This window comes from Hydra vulgaris, chromosome 15 (assembly GCF_038396675.1).
Source record: "Hydra vulgaris chromosome 15, alternate assembly HydraT2T_AEP".
NCBI classification, from domain to species: Eukaryota; Metazoa; Cnidaria; class Hydrozoa; order Anthoathecata; family Hydridae; genus Hydra; species Hydra vulgaris.
In genome coordinates this window covers 28264895-28277500 of record NC_088934.1, presented here as the reverse complement: position 1 = coordinate 28277500, position 12606 = coordinate 28264895, and the positions used below count along the sequence as shown (strand labels likewise).

General features: G+C 25.6%; 1 long non-coding RNA gene across 1 annotated transcript in view; it reads right to left on the bottom strand.

Annotated features, from left to right (window-relative positions):
- Positions 1-202, bottom strand: part of LOC136091453 (uncharacterized) — a 7063-nt gene extending 6861 nt beyond the window's left edge. Inside the window, exon 1 of the long non-coding RNA XR_010643990.1 lies at positions 80-202. This is a non-coding gene — a long non-coding RNA (uncharacterized LOC136091453). The remainder of the gene's footprint in view (positions 1-79) is intronic.
- Positions 203-12606: the final 12404 nt, after the last annotated feature.

Sequence of the window (12606 nt, the reverse complement as noted above, 5' to 3'; positions counted from 1 at the left end):
ACATAAACAGTATATTCAAAACAGTACAATATTAGTACAACATAAATATATATATTTAATTTATGAACTATATTCTTACCTATGAAAACTTCTTTAGATCCCTTTAGTAGATTCATCTGTACATCCAAAAGCACTGCATGATTAAGTATTTCAATAACAATATCAAGTCTTTAAGTATATAGCACATGAAAATCAAAGATGACTATGCAAGAGTATATATATATATATATATATATATATATATATATATATATACATATATATATATATATATATATATATATATATATATATATATATATATATATATATACTATATATATATATATATATATATATATATATATATATATATATATATATATATATATATATACTCTTGCATAGTCATCTTTGATTTTCATCATAAAGTGTACACTTTTTTAAACTTTTTTAAAAATTAATTTAGAAGACTGCAAAAAGATTTAAAAATTCAAGTTTTTTTTTTAAAATTGATAGATTGCCTGCCCCGACCAAAACTCTCCATTGAGTTAGCAGCACTCCTTGTATGTTCTACCTATTTTTTAACCAATATAGCAGCACTCCTCGCATGTTCTACCTATTTGTAGGTATGTGGATAAAAATTTCATATTGTTTGAATACTATACTGTTATATATTAATGAAGAGATGAACAATATTTTAGGAATGTATTTTAAAGGTGAAAAAATTGTCAAAATCGAATAATTCCTTTAAAAGTTATGACAGTTTAAGTTACAATTTTTTGATATATGCATTTGTTATAGAAACAGTGGTCAAAACTATGTTCTTCTACACTTAAATTTTCTAAACTTTTTCTAAAAAATATCTATACTTATGCGGTAGTGGTATAGTGGTAGAGCACTCGCTTCATAAGCGAGAGTTTCCATGTTTGATTCTTACCACGTCCCTAGTAGTACTGCGCTTAACTTGTTTCTTCGCGCAGCGACCTTGTTTTTCAAGGTTCTTGTTTCGGAGTTATAGAGTTGAATGAGGATTATAACCACAATTAAGTAGCCTCCACCTCTGTAGAGGCCTTTTGGGCCTTGGGGAGGTGAATTAACAAAACAAAAAAACAAAAAATTGTCATAACTTTGTCAATTCTTATCGAAATACAAATATCTTGGTATCAAAAGTTAGGTGTAAGAGTGGGCTACAAATTTAAGCTGACCTGTAAACAAAAATTCATGGTAGATGTGTCGACAGAGTTTTAACACACTGTATTATTGAAAATATGTTTCACTCTTAAATTATCTGATCGGTTATTTAAAGTACAACAACAATGCAGTAAAAAATATGTTACTAATTATAAGATACATCAGTTGTACACCCATAGTCATAAGGCAGGTGGTGTTTGCTTCCCCCTCTACCGAGAGATTATTTAATAATCATTTTTAACAATAGACACCACATGAAGGAAAGCCAGAGCCATCTATCAAAAATACACAACAAATTACAACACTTGCAGATGCTTGATACAATGGGTGATCGTTTAATAATTAAAAAAAAATTAAATTACCCACTATTTTAAGATTATATTGAAGTATTTATCATAAACCTATTTTTGAGATAATTAACAGCATACCAACACATTAATTTCGCCTTAAACCCATTTTATTTGGCATTTGCAATACATTTTTGCAAGTTACAAGACTTGATAATACTCAATAAAGTAAACATTTTTAGCATACATCATAAAAGTAATCATCTATAGTCAGCAGGTATCAAACTGTTGAAATTATTATAATTTATTAAACTCATAGAAAACATCATAGAATAATAAAGATCTATAATTGAATACTAAGTGCAAAAGATTAAATACTGAAATAATACAGCATAAAAAAATGATATATCCTTTGAAAACATAATCTAAAAACAATAAAAAAAGAGTTTTTTTAACAAAATAATACAAATATTTGTCTGGATTATATTTACTGATCTTAAGTAAAAAGAAACTAATTGATATTGAAAGTTTAAAATAACTGACTGATGTTGTTGCCTCCATTGAAATAACTGACTGATGTTGTTGCCTCCATTGAAATAACTGACTGATGTTGTTGCCTCCATTGAAATAACTGACTGATGTTGTTGCCTCCATTGAAATAACTGACTGATGTTGTTGCCTCCATTGAAATAACTGACTGATGTTGTTGCCTCCATTGAAATAACTGACTGATGTTGTTGCCTCCATTGAAATAACTGACTGATGTTGTTGCCTCCATTGAAATAACTGACTGATGTTGTTGCCTCCATTGAAACGAGCAGCTAAAACAATATGTTTTTCATTATTTATGTATTAAACATAAAAGTCATAATATATTGCCATATTTTATTTATATTATTTATTACAGATAGATTTAATGTGCTAAAAAAAGTCAAGTTTTTAATTAGACATCTTTTAGCAAAAGATAAAAGTTGCATAATGAGAATATTATTGGAGAGATTTAAAAATGAAAAATAGCTACCAAAAGTACGACAAAAAATAGACAGCCTACTACAAAAATTTTTAAATGAAATTTGGCAGGTGCATTGATAAATGTAAAACAAAGTTTTCGACATCTAAAAACTCAATAATAAATCAAGCAAGTATAACATAACAGTAATAAAATAAAATGTAAAAAAGTGAGTATAGATAAAACAGTAATAAATTTTAACTATTTTAGTTTCTAAAATTTTTTCAATGAAATTTGACAGGCGCATAAATAAATGAAAAAAAAAGTTTTTGAAATCAAAAAACGCAATAATAAATCTAGGAAGTAATATTGTAAACCTCACAGTTATAGAATTTCCCTTTTATAGATTCTAAAAATAAATCGTCGCGTTGGTTTAAATTTTTTATATTAGGAGAATTTAAAAAAATCTTTTAATTTTTTTTAATGTTTGATTAAAATTATTTATATATTTTTTTTTTATTTGTTCATGTATTCTTGCTTTGATTAGTTTATAAAAGAACATAAAGAAATAAAAAATAATTATATAAAAAATTTTATTTAGACATGAATATAAAAAGAAAAAAAGATTTACTTGCTCTTCTCCTAATATAAAAAAAAAAAAATAGGTGAAAACCTTGTCAAGCCAACGCAACGAAATTTTAATATCAAATATTAAAAAGTTACGCAACAAAACTTGTCTTTACTACAATACCGTAAACCGGGGTAACTTTGGCCAGCGGGGTAACTTTGGCCATTTTTAACAGTTAAGTAACGTTTTACTATTTTTGTTTTATTTGTAAATGCAATCTTTCTTGCTTAAATTTTGATATGAAGTTTGTTGCAAATGCTCTTTACTATAAGTGAAAAAGAATGAAAACTACATCTTGGTAAAACACAATCAAAAACTGTAAAACAGAATGTTGTCTGGGCGAAGATAAAAATGATAGCAAACAACTCAGTTTTACTTCTGTTTTAAAGACAAAGGTTCAGAGAAAATTAAGTGAAAAGTTTTTGGCTCAAGTAACAACATTCTGGTTTTTTTACAGGGTGGTCAAAGTTACCCCGTAGGTTTATACTCTTTTGGGGTAACTTTGGCCATGTAAATAATATTCATTTTAAAGTAGTTTGATCGTTATTTATTATAACTAAAGTATTTTTTTGAAGCATGTTATCCGAACAATTTATTTTGAAAAACAGTTTTTAGCATGAATGTATTTTAGGATTTTTAAAAAAGTATATTTTCTTGTTAAACTATTTGTTGTTGTTGTTGCTAAATCATAATTGTATTAACTTTATTACAAAATTAAAATTTATAGACTCTTATTATAAATTTAGTTGCAATTTAATAAAATTATATAATAGTTTAATAAATTACTACATTGCAGTTTGCTTGTGTTGTTTATATTTACTTTTGTTTAAAGCATAATGCCTCTTAAATATAACAAGCATAGTGTTGGAAAATGTGTATAAACACTTGTTCTAATACCAGTTCTTTTGAAAGAGTGTATGGGTGCAATTAATGAACGTATGTCTATTCATCAAGCCTCAAAAAGGTTTAGTATACCAGGAAGCACTATACATAATAAAATGAAGTCAATGCATAAAAAATGCATTGGTGCACCAGCCATATTTACTTATGATAAGGAGCAGTTATTCTCATCTAGAATCAAGGTTATGTGTGATTGGGGATTTCCATTAAATAAACTTGATGTTTAAATGTTATTTGCTGGTTATTTAAAATTGCAAAATCGTACGTTAAAAATATCTAAAAACAATGGTGATGATTGGGTCTCGAGTTTTATGAAATGTTCACAGTTAACCCATAAAATTGCATCAAATATTATAAGAAAACATGCAGCTATAAACAAAGAACAACTAAAAATTTATTTAGTATAACATTTGAAATTATGATAAAACAAATTTGCGTGATGACCCTGGAAATAAAAAAGTTGTTATGAAATGTGGAACTAAGTACCCTGAGAGAATAATGAATTGCAGTAAGGCTTGTTTCTCTGTAATGTTTTGTGGAAATGGTGTTGGAGAAATTCTTTTGCCTATAAATTCATATGCCTTCTGCCCAATTCAACCCATATGCTTTAACCTCTTGATATTGCATTCTTTGCACCATTAAAGAAAGCATGGAGAAGTATACTTCTAGTTTGGAAACTTACTTCTCGTGATAAAAAATTTGCAACGTTACCAAAAGAAGATTTCTCTAAGTTCCTGAATGATTTAATGACATCCATTAATGAATATTCAAGAAAAAATTTAATAAGTCGATTTAGAACTTGTGGTTTGGTGCCATTTAATCCCAATCCAGTGTATATCAAGTTACCAAGTGAAAACGTCTTGAGTTCTCGTAAAGCTTTAGACCAAGGTCTTTTAGACATTAAATGAGAAAAAAAATGACAGTGGTGATAAAAAAGATGTTACACAAAGTAAAAATAAAAATAATATATCCAAAAAAAGAATTAAAATTGAACCAGGACAATCTATTTCTGTAGAATACGATAGTGAAACAGAAACACCATCTGAAGGTGAATCAGTCACTACTGAATTTATGATAGATTACTAAAGAGATGCCTAAATTTTTTTTTTTTTAAACAGAGTTTATGTTACAAATTGTTTGTTTATTCTTTAGTACTCTCTTATTTTTGCTTTTTCTGACATTTAATAAAAAAAAAAATAAAAATAAATCAAATTATTTTAGCTAATATGTTTCTTTAATACTGTTTATATTTTTTTTATTGTTCCTTCTTTAATTTCTTGACATATTTTAGGTACCCCTTTCTGAAATAAATGCTAAATGTAAGTTTAAATTACATTAAATGTGATTAATAACACTTAATTTACATCTGGTGCTAAAAAACAATTTACTATGACAAAGTTACCCCATTGCCGGGTAACATTGACCACCTCATTTTTTCCATAAAATCTTGGATTTGATGAATACAATGAATACGCCATTTTACTAATTAAATGATATTAGTAATGCACAACTTTTAGCATCAAAATAGTTTTGGGAAAATATTCCTTTTTTTCAAAAAGTTATCTTCTTTATCAAAATTGGTACAAAGTTACCCCGGTTTACGGTAACTAAAAAAATAAATGTCGTGGCAGAGTTTGTTAGCACAAAATTCAGTTCTGTAAAACACGGATTTCCGCTTATCTCCTATTTATTAGTCGAAGTATGTAAACAATAAACAAATAAAAATCAAAACGTTCAGAATGTCTTTATTTCTATGAAAAACATTCAGAATGTCTTTATTTCAATTAAAAAAATAAAAAACATTCCATTTATTGAGTTGCGTTTTAGTGGGTTTTTAAAAAACAAAATTTAATTAGTTACATCAATTAAATTAAATGAATTTTATATAAAGTGTTCTTTATTTTGTCATTTTTAAAGACAAAAAGTTTTTTACCACAATTGGTAAATTTAAAATCTTTACTATAGCAACATATATATATATATATATATATATATATATATATATATATATATATATATATATATATATATATATATATATATACAGCGCTGTATATATATATATATATATATATATATATATATATATATATATATATATATATATATATATACAGCGCTATATATATATATATATATATATATATATATATATATATATATTTATATATATATATATATATATATATATATATATATATATATATATATATATATATATATATATATATATATATATATATATATATATATATATACAGCGGTGGCCAAAAATTAAAGACCACTCTTTTTTTTTTCAAAATTTATTTTTAACCTTAGTATAATTTTATTTAAAAAAAAAAAGGTAAGAATGTCTTTATTTCAATTAAAAAAATAAAAAACATTCCATTTATTGAGTTGCGTTTTAGTGGGTTTTTAAAAAACAAAATTTAATTAGTTACATCAATTAAATTAAATGAATTTTATATAAAGTGTTCTTTATTTTGTCATTTTTAAAGACAAAAAGTTTTTTACCACAATTGGTAAATTTAAAATCTTTACTATAGCAACATATATATATATATATATATATATATATATATATATATATATATATATATATATATATATATATACAGCGCTGTATATATATATATATATATATATATATATATATATATATATATATATATATATATATATATATATATATATATATATATATATATATACAGCGCTATATATATATATATATATATATATATATATATATATATATATATATATATATATATATATTTATATATATATATATATATATATATATATATATATATATATATATATATATATATATATATATATATATATATATATATATATATATATATACAGCGGTGGCCAAAAATTAAAGACCACTCTTTTTTTTTTCAAAATTTATTTTTAACCTTAGTATAATTTTATTTAAAAAAAAAAAGGTAAGAATGTCTTTATTTCAATTAAAAAAATAAAAAACATTCCATTTATTGAGTTGCGTTTTAGTGGGTTTTTAAAAAACAAAATTTAATTAGTTACATCAATTAAATTAAATGAATTTTATATAAAGTGTTCTTTATTTTGTCATTTTTAAAGACAAAAAGTTTTTTACCACAATTGGTAAATTTAAAATCTTTACTATAGCAACATATATATATATATATATATATATATATATATATATATATATATATATATATATATATATATATACAGCGCTGTATATATATATATATATATATATATATATATATATATATATATATATATATATATATATATATATATACAGCGCTATATATATATATATATATATATATATATATATATATATATATATATATATATATATATATATATATATATATATATATTATATATATATATATATATATATATATATATATATATATATATATATATATATATATATATATATATATATATACAGCGGTGGCCAAAAATTAAAGACCACTCTTTTTTTTTTCAAAATTTATTTTTAACCTTAGTATAATTTTATTTAAAAAAAAAAAGGTATCAAAAAAAGAAAAACATTTTTAGAAAAATTTTTTATTGTATTTTATATTTATTATAAAAGAATTATTATTTTTTTACAAAATAATGTGAAAAAATTAAAAAACTGACTAGTAAAAAATATAAATGGGAAAATTGGACAAAATTTTAAGACCAGTTACAAAAATATTTCAAAAAGCAATAAAAAAATAATTTTGAAACGTGTTGATCCTCCATTTGTTTTCAAGCACTCTTGTACTCGTTATGGCATTGAGTTCATTAAAGTTTTGATTACTTCATCAGGCACATTTTTCAAAATATTTATAATTTATAAAAATTGAACCAATCGCTAACAACATGCACTTTATGACACGGCGCATTATCTTGCTGGAAATTAAATCCATCTTGCAACTGCCATAAATCAATGCTAGGAATAAGTGAGTTTTCCAAAATTTCGATGTATCTTTCTTTGTTGAGTCTACCATCAAATAAATGAAAAACGTCAACTCCACAGGCACTCATACAGGCCCAAATGCCTATTGAACCACTGGCTTGTTTTGTTCGTTTTAAAATGCATGATTCATCGAACCGTTCGCTTGGAAGTCTACGCAACATTACGCAACCTTTTCTGTTGTCTACCTCAACGTTCATTTCATCACTAAAGACCACACGGCTCCACTGATCTGTTGACCAATTTTTATGCAGTTTGCACCACTCTTTACTGGCAAATTTTTGTTTTTTATTTAAGCGTGGTTTTTTTGCAGCAGCACGCCATAAATGATTTAAATTGTGGAGGACCCTTTGCGCAGTTCTAGGGCTTGCTTTCAGACCATTTGACAGTGTCCATTTCGTAGACAAGTCTGTAGATGATGCTTGTCTGTTTTCTTTCATTAATCTCACTAACGAGCGAACATCACGGTCATTTGAAATTTTATTGCGTCCAGTCCTTTGACGATCATTAATTGACCGGGTCTCTTTGTATCGTTGAATTATGTTAATAATGCAAGAGTGAAACCTTCCGAGCTTTTCTGCTATTTTTCTGATGCTATAGCCTTCTTCTTTTAATACAAGAGCCGCGTATCTGTCTTTTTCTTCGATCTTTGCACGCATTTTTGCAATATTTTTATATCCTTATTGCAATTCAAAAAATAAATGTTTATTTGATATCGAAACTCAGGTTTCGACATTTTATTTTATAGCCAACGTAATAAGCAATTAAGACAGTTAAAAAAAATAATGGATTATTATTTTTAATAAGTGCAAATTAAAGATTTGAAAGTGGTCCTTAAATTTTTTCCAATTTATTTAAATAAGATTTATAAGTACTAATCAGTTTTTTAATAAGTTAAACGCTATTTAATTAGAATTAGATTAAAAAAATTATACCACTTTAATCCGTATGTTTTAATTAACAAGATATTAAAAAAAAAAACTTAATATGTCAATTAGAATCTTCTTAATTTTAATTTAAAGATTAAGAAACCAACTAAAAAATGAGTGGTCTTTAATTTTTGGCTACCGCTGTATATATATATATATATATATATATATATATATATATATATATATATATATATATATATATATATATATATATATATATATATATATATATATAAATCAGCGGACCCTGGACTTTTAGTTACCCCGCCATAAAAAAACGTCTTGCTCCATGTTGTGATGCAAAACAAATAATATCTGTAGGGAGGGGGTTGGGTAATTTTTTTTTCGTAAGTCTGAAATATAGCACTAATTAAGTAACAAGTAGGAGACAGCTAGGCTAAATAACTTTTTCCTGTTTTCAGTATAACAGTAAATATATTTTAAAAAGTTACTTTTCTATATAGCTTTTGAAATGAACCTTATTTTGGCTTTATTTGACTTAAACTATTTTATTAATGCTCCCTTGAGCGTATTCTTCTTATTTATTGAAACCATTTGTTTTAGTGACTTGTCGAAAGTCAAAATTAATAGACTTTGAAAAGTCAAACAGTCGATATAATCGACTATGGATTTCCTGCAAATCGACTAAAAATCGATTTAGTCGAGTAATAATCTCAAAATCTTTATATCTTTTTATTTAATTTGATTTTTTCAACTTTTCACTTTTTTTTGTTCATTTAATTACAATATTATTATAACTATTACATGCTGTTTTTTGTGTACTCTCTTTAAGTTTTATAAAATTCATAGCATGTTAGCAATATTTATACTTAACTAAACTTTTGGTTAAGTATTTTACCTTTTTTTTTTTTAAATGCTTTATGTTTACGCAATGCTTGTGATTTTTATAAATACTTTCATTACCTGGGGCAAAATTAAATTGTGAAGCTTCAAAACCTAAATCTCATCTATACAGAAACATTGTAAATATGGTTGTATAGACTTTTTGATATTTAGCAAGTATTTAAGGTGGTTCCTAAATAATTGGGGTCTGGGAATAAATTACCTTGTTGCTGGAGTGGCACTGTTCTCATTTTATAATAATAATAACAATAATGATAAGCTGTGGTTAGAATTAAAATAAGGATTAAACTAGTAACACAAAGTAAATTAGTTTTTTTTATCTCGCTTGAAAGGGGTAGCAACCCTTTAGCTCCATGTTGGTAGGCAATGAGTTGTAGCAGCAATTCGGTAATAAATCGTAAAACTAGTGCTGGATAGAGTGTTTGTCAATACAATGTTTAAATTCATTTAGGTTACGAGAGTCAATTACAGTTTGTGGGAGTAAATTCCATCGGTTGACTACTCTGTTAGGAAAGAAATAAGGTCTAGTAGAGATAGCATCCACGTTGTTGTTGAGGTCTGAAGCACTAAATAACTCTTTGCTGAGACGTTGAGAGTGTCCTCGAGTTATTTGGACAGATGGATTGCCAATTTGTGGGTTTAGCCAATAAACATTTTCTAAATTATCAACTTACGATAAGACACTTTTTGTAGTTAAGACGTAAGCGCCAGGTTAGATTCCGAGACGTGATGTGATTCATATCCTTCTGGAGCGAATCTGGGCTCTCAGGTGTCAGGTTGGTGGAAATAACTTTGCTGTCGTCGGCGTTTTGTTTTGTTGTGCTTCATTATTTTTTAAATGATGTGATGTTAAAAAATAGAGAGCGAATAAAAATTACTTTATTAATTTTATTGCAACTTGTTTCGAAAACTTTTAAAACAATAATTACAGATTGCTATGACTATTTTATGACTAAGAACAAAACAAAGAGTAAAAAAAAAAAACAAAAAAAAAAAAGATTTACCATAAAAAACTCCTATATTGCTTATTCGCACATTTTATACACACATTGTGTGTTTGATGACAATTTTAAGTTTTTAAAAAAATTTTTTCGTATAGTATGTTTAGAATAACTAGATCATCAACTTTAATTTTTCTAAAATATCTTCGCTATTATATTATAATATACTATAATTATCGCTATTATATTATAATATACTATAATACTATAGGCTATGTCTAAAAACGTTAACAATGAGAATTAAGAGACCGCTTTTTTGACAATGCTTCTGTAACATCCTGATCCTGCAAAGTATAGTTTCAACCAATCGAATAGGCAAAATTTGCCGTCCAATAAAACTTTAAAGAAGTTTTTTAACGAACCAGATGGCTGATTTTAGATGTGAAAGACTAATCAATTTATCCAAATTTCAAATGTGCCGCAAACCCTCCAAACAAATTAGTTTGCACCTTTACCTAGCCAAAAACCAATTAAGTTGTGTGAATTCTAAAAAATTTAGAACTCACTATAGAATTCTTTTTTTTTTTATTATTACCTTTTTTAACGAAACTTTAACTTTTAAGTTGGAAACGTTTTTATCAAAGTAATTTAAGTTTTATAGAAGTAATATTCTTAATTAATTTTTTTACCCGTTCCTTGCAGGACTTGACGGGATTTGAATCCGCCACGGATAAATATATGTTGATTACAATGAGAAAGGCACCGCGTGTTCGTGTATATCATGCACTCCCCTTTAGTAAGCCCGTAAAAAAATCTTACACGAAACGAGTATTGTTAAAAACCATTCCTTTCCTTACGGAAATATTCCATCAAATTCCATGAAAATCCCACGAGTGAACCATGGCTTTCCCATAAAAATTGAAATGTCATGGAATTTTCATAGGATAATTTCCATGGAAATTGAAATCCCATGGAATTTGGTTGAAATAATGGAAATTTTGTTACGACGGCATTTTTAAATATCATTTCCCTTGGAAATTCCCTAATTAGGGAATTTCCATGAAAATTGAAATCCCGTAGAACTTCCATGGGAAATGCCTTTTAAAAATACCGTCACATTTAATATGATTCAAACTAAGCATACCGACATAAACAACTAGATACCGACATAAACAACTAGATACCGACATAAACAACTAGACGTTATTATTCTAGCTATTCCCAATAGTTTTGCTGACTTTGCATAACTTGCAACAGTATTGCAAGTATGTCAAGTGAATCAGTTTGATTTTTAATGTTTATTTTGTGTTTTAATAATTTTGGAAATGTTTATTTTAATGTTTATAATTAATGTTTTAACGTTTACCACAAATATTTTAGTTTTAATGTATTAGGTTGTAATTTAAATGGTTTTTGATTTCAGGTTTTTCGATTTTTTGTATTAAGCTCAAGTTTGTTTCAAATTGATTTATTGGTTCAATAAATCATTAAATATTTTAAACTATAGTATTATATATCATTTGAAAGCTTATTTTATGCTCTATCTAAATATGTTTAAAATTTATTGTAATTTTTTTTCTATTAATAATTTTTCTTTTAATAGCAGATGTCGAAATGCGATTTCCGCAATATTTTCTTTTATGAATTCAAGCTAAGGCGTAATGCAGCTCAAAACGCTTTAAACATCAACTAATACATTTTGAAAATCGATTAAGTCGAAATATGGTAATAATTTATTTTTTTGAAAAAAATTGTCATAAAAATAATAAAGCAATTTATTTTCGCCTTCTATACTTTAACATCAAATCATTTAAATGTTAATGGAGCAAAACAATATGAGTGAACAGCCGCTCCGACAACTGGACAATTTATTCCCTGACCCCAATGATTTACGGACTAACTTAAATTCTTGCTATATATCAAAGTCTTTACAATTTATTTACAATGCGATTG